A 10,771-nucleotide genomic window follows, 5' to 3' on the forward strand; every position below is an offset into this window, starting at 1 on the left:
GAGAGGGCAGTTGCGTTCACATCCTGCCTGCCTGCGTCTCATAAGTATCTGGTTGGCCACTGGACTAGATGAGACGTTGGCCTGATCCAGGAAGGCTCTTCTTAGGTTCTTAGAGAAGGGATGACTTGAGTTGACTTGCGGTTCCCAGAGCAAAGGATAAGTGGGGAGAAGTGCTGAGGAGAGAGGCTGGAGGGATGTTGTTGCCTGTGGCCCAGTGGCATCACTGCTACTGCTGTGGCTAAACATGCATTGGGAACCAAGCGCCATACCGCGGGGGCAGGAATGAGGCTTAATGGCAAATAGGCTATGCAGGGACCCCCACCATGCTGGTCACCTGGAACCTGGGACGTTAATTGTTCTTCAGAAAAGAATGTGCGTGTGCAGAGGCACACACAACAGATGCCTCGAAGGGCAAATGTTGTGCGCTTCTATGCCAAAAATAGAACTCTTCTGCTGAAATCCCACCACCTATTTATTTATTTATTTGTTTGTTTGTTTATTGGCTGCCTTTCATGCCAGCTCACAACAGATTAAAAAACTCAAAACACTACAAGCTGAAAATCATCATGTAAAACACAACACATCTAAAAATACAATAGCAGCAGCTATAAAAGTATAATAGCAGCTCGGCACAAGAGAATGCCACCTCAGCACAAACAAACCATTTTGGCTTTTCTCACAGGCTGCTCAGGATCTCTGTGGAGCTCTGGCATTGCAGAAACCACTTTTCTTTGAAGCCTAACCCCTACCCAGACATTGTAAAGAAGGGTTAGCCCAAGCGAAATGGACCATTAGCTGATGACAATTCCTGTTATAATGCAATGAAGCAAGTTTTAAGATGGGCTATACCTATTTATGACACCTGAGGCTCAATTGCAGAGGTATTTATGTTTGCTCTGAGCTGAGTACATTAGCTCTGGTTCTGTGCACACTCTGTGTTTCAAGCACATTTGAAAGCACATTTCCCCCCTCAAAGAATTCTGGGCACTGTAGTTTGTTAAGGGCTGCTGAGGACTGCAACTCAGAGAGGTAAACTGCTGCGCCCAGAATTCTTTGAGGCAATAGATGCTTCCAATGTACTTTAAAGTTATAGCTTGTGTGCAGTCTTTGTACGGATTCTAATTGCACAGGGCCAATGGCACAATGCATTTGAAACCTCCTGTGCAGCTCTCTTCAGGACTTGACGCAGGACCTGCATGATGCATTTTGCCCCATGGATCTGTCTGTCGCCCACTCCATTGCCCTAATCACATCTGAACCAAAAGCCACCACTTGAGGCAGGCGCCTCTCCTTACATCGTAATAGAGCTACTTCTGGAAAGGGCTGTTGCTACCAAGATGCCCTTAATAGGGCTTGTCCAACAACATGCTCCTTAAACGGCCAGATGGCAGGTTGGATACATTCAGACACCCTCCCAGGTGATGGGTTGAGTAAGGCACCCTGCCCCCCTCTCTCCTAAATTCCATGTGGCTCCGCAGCTAGAACAGATGTGCCAAGACATGCTGCAAAGGTGCAGAACTCCCCTCGGGAGGAGTTAATATTTACTCACCTTGGAAGGAGGCAGCCTCTTCTGAGAGCAGCTGCTGGAGCTGGAGGGGGCAGAGAGAAGATGGGGGATCTTCACGTTTCAGGAGGCAAAAGACAATTGCCTCTGGTACTGAATCAGAATATTTGCCACCCCAGGCTGTAGGAGGTGCTCTGCAACCTGAGTGGGCGTTAGGATTCCTGAATGTTTCATGCAAGCCTCTTGATATCATTAAAACCATTAGAGCCATGGAACGGCTATGAGTCAAGCCGTGATCGCTTTGCCTTTGAAGGGAAAGTGGTGGTAATGACTGCCTAACCCCCCTGACATCCCTCCCAGGTAAAAGGACCCATTTATGGGCATTGGCTAGAATCAAAACACACTTTTTGGCTCACTTTGCCCTTGTGCATCCCAAAATCAAAAGGCAGTTTTTACCCAGGCAAGTCTATCCTTGCTGTGCAATAATGATTCTATAAGGAGACACGCTACAGCCAGCTACAGTAATAATAATAATAATAATAATAATAATAATAATAATAATATAGTTTGTTTGTGCTGAGGTGGCATTCTCTTGTGCCGAGCTGCTATTACACTTTTATAGCTGCTGCTTTTGTATTTTTAAATGTGTTGCGTTTTACATATTTTTGCAGTATCTGAAGCAAGGAGGTTCAGGAAACTGAACTTTGGGACCCTCTAATCACTCATATGGCAGAGGTTTTCACTGTGAGTACACCAGATGTTCTCTGGTGGTCCAGGGTTGTGGCCTGAAAGTATATGCATATGTGTATTGTTTTTATGTATAATTTTACAACTTTTAACTGACACCATCATTCCCTCGTAAACTACTGTTGTCTTTATGTTTTTTCCTTCTGGTCTATGACCGTAATAAACTTATTCATTCATTCATTCACCAGATGTTCTCTGGTGGTCCAGGGTTGTGGCCTGAAAGTATATGAGACCAGCACCTTTCAAGCCTGGGTCTGGTGAGTGGGTGAGTGGAAGACCTCTTGGAAAATGCATGTATGCCACATTGGAGTCCAGGGTGGAAAAACAGTAGGATATACATGTAAGAAAATCAACCTGGACATGCTGCTCCAGGCAGGTGCAGTCTGCCTAAGCTACCTGTCGGTTGTCCTCCAGTGCACATTAACAGACACATTCTCCTCGTCACATTAAGTTATTCATGCAATAAAACATGTCGGGGGGATAAAATATGGTTCACCCTGGGGCTTATTAGAATTCTGAAAAACCTTGTCCCCTCAAGTTTGCAAAGATATGTTTGAATAAATAAAGACTAAATGGGGGACAGCAGGGAAGCAGGCAGTCAGAAGCCCACCTCCAGCGAGTATCTCAAGGTCACGGTGTCAAATACTCTCAAAGGTTCAGAATGGTGTTTTTTATAGGATACACACTTTGCATGCAAGCAAGGCCCGCCCCCCCCCCCACATCCACATTATATTGTTGGTGTCAAAATGCCAGCCTGTATTCCCACCCCCATTTAATCCTGATCTATCCTTTCCAAGGGAAATCTAATAAATAAACCGGTTGCCAGTGCTTTGATTGCAAATTCTGCAATATCGGGAAGTGCTCACTGGCTGCATGCAAACCATACATTTCATGCACACACACATAAGAGTCCTGGGAACTCTAGTTTGTTAAGGGTGCTGGGAATTGTAGCTCTCTGTGAGGTAAGCTACAAGTCCCAGGATTTTTTTTTGGGCGGGGGGATGTGTTCTTTAAATGCACATTGGATGCACGGTGTGTTCACAGCCACTACTTTGAAGTACCTGCGTGCACATTATAGAAAAGAAAATCCCACGAGAAGTTAGAAACATCCCACTTTTGCTGTTCTGAAAAGTGGAGCCGTGTGTTTTACTTCTGCTTAGATTTACCGTATAGTTAAAGCTATGGTTTTCCCAGTAGTGATGTATGGAAGTGAGAGCTGAACCATAAAGAAGGCTGATTGCCGAAGAATTGATGCTTTTGAATTATGGTGCTGGAGGAGACTCTTGAGAGTCCCATGGACTGCAAGAAGATCAAACCTATCCATTCTGAAGGAAATCAGCCCTGAGTGCTCACTGGAAGGACAGATCATGAAGCTGAGGCTCCAAGACTTTGGCCACCTCATGAGAAGAGAAGACTCCCTGGAAAAGACCCTGATGCTGGGAAAGATGGAGGGCACAAGGAGAAGGAGACGGCAGAGGACGAGATGGCTGGACAGTGTTCTCGAAGCTACCAGCATGAGTTTGACCAAACTGCGGGAGGCAGTGAAAGACAGGAGTGCCTGGCGTGCTCTGGTCTAGGGGGTCACGAAGAGTCGGACACGACTAAACGACTGAACAACAACAACAGATTTATATATTATTTGTACTTCCAGGCTGCCTTTCCCTGGATTATCCCACAGCAGGTTACTAAAGTATCACAAATAGAACAAGCATCAATTATATTTAAGTCATAGAATAAAAGCACAAGACCAATGACAAAATTAATGGAACAGAAGAGCGATGCAGGAGGAGGGGAGGTATAAACAACTCATCCAAAGTTCAGGGCAAAAAGGTATGCCTTCTTGACCAACCGTCAAAAAATATACAATGCACCTTTCTACCTTTGGCTGAGCTGATGTCCTTGCTCCTCTGCCACTGCTGTTCTGTGCTCCTGTTTTACGTGGCTTCAAATTGCATACTGAGGTGGTGTTTGCTGCATTTAGCATTATGGTCAGGCAAAGTAATCCCTTTTTTCTGAGCATAAGAAGGTGGCATCAGAGGAAGCACCTGATTTTTCCATAGTATACTGGCTCACATTTGATTTCAGTAAAAACACATTCATAACTACAAAGGCAACAAATTTGCAGCCACCCACTCGCCCCACATGTAGGTCCCCATCAAGCCTGTTATTTGTAAAGTACCATGCACATAGATGCTGCTATGGACCTACCTACCTGGTGACTAGGTGATATGATGTGCTGGTTATATTGCATCTCCAGATCTATTTCATATTCTACGACAACTTTGAAACAAGCAGTAGTACTGCTGTGCACATGAATTGACTACACTAATTCTAGGGAGTTTGTGTCAGCGGTTAAAGAAAACACCTGTGAAACAATGGTTGCAATTGCCACAGTATCTTCCATATGGACTCTTACAAAGCAGTCTTATACATGTCTACTCAGAAGCAAGCCCTGCTCATTTGAATGGCACTTACCGTATAGCCAGGTAAGTGGGTATAAGGCAGCAGTCGTAAGTTTTCAAAAATCTTTTGTATGTCGCTCAGTCTTTTGTATTGCCATTTAAAGCCTTGCACCCTATTGTATTTTCATTGTAGTGTTTTATGGTATATTTTAATTGTGGGTGACTGTTTATATTTTAAGGTTTATTTATGCAACTGGTTTTTATACTTCGTAAGGAGCACTGTGCACATTTCTCAGGCCAGAGGGGTGTGTGTGTACACATGCAAACACCTCTATATCATAGACATATGTCATAATAGTCGATCCTGCAACAGCCCCTGCTGGCCAGGCCTGGCACTGAACTACGAAACCAATTTCAGTGTCTGGGGAACTTCAGTTCGGAGGTGAAGAACTTCTTACATGCCAAGGTGCATCACCAAGGTCCAAGGGCACATTTCAGCCTGGCAAAAAGCACTCAGGGGAACATGAAGTAGGTCGGGTGAGGGGTGTGCTTGAGGAGCAGGTGTGGCTTAGGAGAGTTCCCCAGGGACAGAAAGGCCCAGGGTTCCACCACCCAGTGCTTTAGCCCTTTCCATCCCTCCTCTCCAAAAAAGAAAGAAGGAAAAGTCTGGTGGCTTATTACAACCTCAGGACTAAGGATTCACTTTAGTCTTAGAGATTTAATAGAAAAATTAAAAATAGTGCATTCCAAGTGATCTTTTAATTTGCATGGTGGTAGCAGTAATAATATGGGATTGCGGGTGGCGCTGTGGGTAAACCCTTTTTTTTTATAATAAATTTTTATTGGTTTTACAACGTATATTAACACACAAGACAACTAACAATTCACAACATAACACATTAACAAACAAACATATAAACACATATAATTTCTTAACCTCTCTTTCTTAAACCCTGTTTCAACGACTTCCCCATACCTCCCTTTTCTGCATCCCTGTTTTAAATTTTCCCAGCAACCCCTAATTTCAATACTTGTAGTACAATTTCTGATCTTTTTTCTCTTATCCAATTACTTATCACTGCAATTCTATTTTACATTACCCATAACATTTTAGCACTCAATAATTTTACAACAGTTCATAAGATAAACTTTAAATTTCTTCCAATCTTCTTCCACCGTCTCTTTTCCTTGGTCGCGGATTCTGCCAGTCATCTCAGCCAGTCCCATATAGTCAATCACCTTCGTCTGCCACTCTTCCAGCGTGGGTAGTTCTTGTGTCTTCCAATACTTTGCTAAAAGAACTCTTGCTGCTGTTGTAGCATACATAAAGAACGTCCTATCTTTCCTTGACACCAATTGGCCTACCATGCCCAGGAGGAAGGCCTCTGGTTTCTTATGAAAAGTACACTTAAGCACCTTCTTAATTTCATTATAGATCATTTCCCAAAAGGCCTTGATCCTTGGGCACGTCCACCAAAGGTGGTAGAAAGTACCTTCAGTTTCCTTACATTTCCAGCATTTATTATTGGGTGTGTGATAGATTTTTGCAAGCTTGACTGGGGTCATGTACCACCTATAAATCATTTTCATAATGTTCTCTCTTAAGGCATTACATGCCGTAAACTTTATACCGGTAGTCCATAACTGTTCCCAGTCAGCAAACATAATGTCATAACCAATGTCTTGTGCCCATTTAATCATAGCTGATTTAACCATCTCATCCTGTGTATTCCATTTCAACAGCAAGTTATACATTCTTGACAAATTCTTAGTATTGGGTTCCAAGAGCTCTGTTTCTAATTTTGACCTCTCCACCTGGAACGCTGTGGGTAAAACCTCAGTGCCTAGGACTTGCCGATCGCATGGTCGGCGGTTCGAATCCCTGCGGCGGGGTGAGCTCCCGTCTTTCAGTCCCAGCTCCTGCCCACCTAGCAGTTCGAAAGCACCCCTAAGTGCAAGTAGATAAATAGATACTGCTTTATAGTGGGAAGGTAAACGGCGTTTCTGTGTGCTGCGCTGGTGCTGGCTCACCAGAGCAGCTTCGTCACGCTGGCCACGTGACCCGGAAGTGTCTCCGGACAGCGCTGGCTCCCGGCCTCTTAAGTGAGATGAGCGCACAACCCTAGTGTCGGACATGACTGGCCCGTACGGGCAGGGGTACCTTTACCTTTACCTTTAGCAGTAATAATTTCATTTACTTTTGTTTATACAGTACCATTAGCATCAATTGTGTATTGCATTTACACAAGAAAAATATTGGTGCTTGCTCCCAAGAAGCTTAATAAACAACAGGAGGGGAAAGGAGAGACAAGGGTAGCAAAGGACAGGTGGGAGTAGAATTATACATCCTTAAGTTTAGCTACAGACACATTCCTGCCAAGTAAAAGCACTCAACGAGGACATCACTTGCAGAGAGCCCCAAGGATCATATAGAGGAGACTGAAGGGTCTTATTTGCCACCCTCGATTTACAGAAAGGGAGATTCACACATAGATGGGACTGGCAAGAAAGACACGATGGAGTCATGCTTGAACCAGTTGACATTTCAAGCAGGAATGGGTAACACAGATGCTGTTGGCCATGCTGCTTTAGAAGATGGCCCAAATGGAGGACACCTCAGTGCCATTATTCTTGATCATGGGTAGGGGCCGGATCCAGCCCAATCACCTTCTAAATCCGGCCTGCAGACGGTCCAGGAATCGGCGTGTTTTTACATGAGTAGAATGTGTGCTTTTATTTAAAATGCATCTCTTGGTTATTTGTGGGGCATAGGAATTCGTTCATTCCCCCCCCCAAAATATAGTACAGCCCCCCACAAGGTCTGAGGGACAGTGGACCGGCCCCCTGCTGAAAAAGTTTGCTGACCCCTGTTCTTGATCTTCATAAAGTTTCCTGCTTATTATTACTTTGACTGCCTATGAGGAGCTTAGAGCAGCATTGCCATATGTCCTCTTTTTCCAGGACATGTCCTGCTTGCCTTCTATCACTGTGCCATTGAGAGCGTGCTCACTTATGGCTTATGTGTGTGGTACGGAAGCTGTACTACCCAGGACAGGATGGGGTTGTGCAGAGTTGTTAAGGCAGCAGAGAGCATTGTTGGCTGCCCACTCTCCACCTTAGAGCAGATTTATGCCACAAGGTGCCATAGGAAGGCACTGGACATAGTAAAAGATCCATCGCATCCTGGTCACTGTCTCTTCGAGCTCCTGCCGTCGGGACGGAGATACAGGACAATGAAGACAAGAACGAGCCGTCTTAAGAACAGCTTCTTCTCCAGAGCGATCTCGGCCCTGAATGGGAAGCCTGGACTTTGAAAGTCATCTAATCTTCCTTGCTGTACTATACTGTATTGTTTTAATTAGTGTTTTTATGGAGCAGTCAAGTAATTTCGTTGTCCCTGAGAGGGGGCAATGACAATAAAGATATTATTATTATTATTATTATTATTATTATTATTATTATTATTATTCATGATGAGAATAGCCATAGAGATCCATAGTTAGAAGTTGGCAAATGTGTCCTCTTTTTTGCTCTTCAAAATATGGCAACCCTACATATACCTCGGGTTACAAACACCTTGGGTTACAAACACTTCAGGTTACAGACTCCGCTAACCCAGAAGTAGTACCTCAGGATGATAACAGAAATTGCGCACCGGTGGCATGGCAGCCACAGGAGGCCCCATTAGCTAAAGTGGTACCTCAGGTTAAGAACAGTTTCAGGTTAAGAACGGACCTCCAGAATGAATTAAGTTCATAACCAGAGGTACCACTGTAATTCACAGCTGATCTCTCGTCCAAGCGTTTCACAGTGGAACTGTCCCATGGGCTTTCAGTCCATTCTCTGGGACTGACAGGCCCATACAGAAGCCAATTGAATTGGCAGGTAGATCCTACTCCAATAAGGGTGAAAGGACAGGCTCTTCAACTGCACTTGAGGGCAGCAGGCGAGCACAGTGGGAACAGGGCAGGCCACATGACACAGCTCTGTCCACTCCCCGCACCTCAGCGTCTGCCACCTGAGGCAGCTGCCTCACTCTGTCTCATCATAGGACCAGCTGTGGTAGGGTGTAGAGCTTTGTGGAATAAATCACAGTCATGCAAAGAGTCATAGAATCATAGAATTGTAGAGCTGGAAGGGACTCTGAGGGTCATCCTGATATAAATGCTTCTGAAGCCTATTTCTGAGCCCTTGGGATGGGTTGGGCTCTAAGAAGGAGATAAGTCAATCCATTCAACACAGACTTGTAGATTTTCTTTGTATTGCAGTCTGGAGTAGGCCTATAGACTGGGGAAGTGTGGGGGGGGGGGATACAGACCTCGTGTATATTCTTCCACCAAAGGATTAAAAAAAAGCTTGCTCCCTCCATGCTTTACTCCACCTATTACTCTGAGACCTCCTTTCTCATGCGCAGTCCCTGACTTCTCTATCCCTCCCTGGCTTCTCCAACGACTGTAGGTGATAAGTTACACTGTTTAACTTTAATTGACTTCGAAGGTTTTAAACAGCTGAACTGTACAACACCTGGCCTATTTCTGGTCCAAATGGTAAATGGTCACAGTGTTTAGGATGCATGACAGTCCATGGCTGGATTCAAATATGATGCAGATCATAGGAAAAAGGCTTGTGTAAGCAGTCCTTGTCACGTATCAATGTGTTCATCATGACTGCTAATCTGTATGCATGCAGCTAAGCTTAGCACATGCTAAACTGGCACATGTGGACTGGAGGGAGGACCCATCAGCTGCATTTAAATGTTATTGGGACTATGTTAAATGTTTATATAGGTAAGTTGATATTTGAGTTTTTCCTGTGATTAGGCTTAAAGGTAAAGGGACCCCCAGTCCAGTTGTGACCGACTCTGGGGTTGTGGCGCTCATCTCGCTTTATTGGCCAAGGGAGCCAGCGTACAGCTTCCAGGTCATGTGGCCAGCATGACGAAGCTGCTTCTGGCAAACCAGAGCAGCACAGAAACGCCTTCCCGCCGGAGTGGTACCTATTCATGTACTTGCACTTCATGCTTTCGAACTGCTAGGTTGGCAGGAGCTGGGACTGAGCAATAGGAGCTCACCCTTTTGCGGGGATTCAAACTGCAGACCTTCTGATCGGCAAGCCCTAGGCTTAGGCTTAGGATTTCTATGTGCTGTTTTTTTTGAACAGCCAAATTATTGTAATTTTTTTTCTTATTTGAAAAATGGTTTGTTGTTTACTTGTTTGTTTTTAATTTGTTTGATCTGGAGAATACTGCAGTAGTACATTTATAAGACTGGCTGACTAGATTTATAGATTAAAGCTTAGAAGAGGTGTGCATGTGGGGAAGGGGGAAGGGTGGAACAGACAGGCAGGAATGAGTCGTGAGCTGTGTACTTGCATGGTACGGGTCTTGTTCACACATGCAGTCATTTGATGGTTGTAAAATCGATGGATGATTTGTATGTGTGAAAGGGCTATCAACAAGGTAACACTACAGGTTTTCAAATACAATCTAGAACACTGGAGTTTATAGCATTCAACTGCCACTCAGGACATCATTTCCTTTTTCCACACTTGAATTATGGAGGCCTGATGAGGGATAGCTGACTGCATTCACTGACTCCTTTGAAACATCATGTCTGGGAAATGTAAAGCAATAATATGTGCTTGATTTGCGGTCTTTGATCTGTGATGTGTCGTTCATACATCACAGCAGCAATCAAGTGATGAACAGTCCACATACAGGGAAAGATGAGCAACAGTGTATATGCATAATGCCTGGATGGATGCAGAGGATGGCCAAGATGGCTATGTAATGTAAAACTTCTTTTTATGAATATATTGCATAAAGACAAGATGGATTGTATAAAGACAGATCTTAAGGGAGGAATGCTCTTGGTGGGGCTTGCCAATGGCTGCAACCTTTCCAGGGACAAAGAACTTTTCAGGCAGGAATAAACTAATGTGATTTTGGACCCCGATTGTTAACGTATAATCCCAGGCAGGCAGAGCAGAGTTTTGGTCAATGTAGAAAAGTTCGCTGCACTATCCTATACGAAAGTTGTGCGCGCGCGCCCGCTCCATAATCAGCCATTTGGGACGATTGAAAGTATCAATTCTCTACAGGACCGGGATCGTCTTGTAT

Source organism: Podarcis filfolensis (genome assembly GCF_964270895.1).
Source record: "Podarcis filfolensis genome assembly, chromosome: 2".
Lineage (NCBI taxonomy): Eukaryota > Metazoa > Chordata > Lepidosauria > Squamata > Lacertidae > Podarcis > Podarcis filfolensis.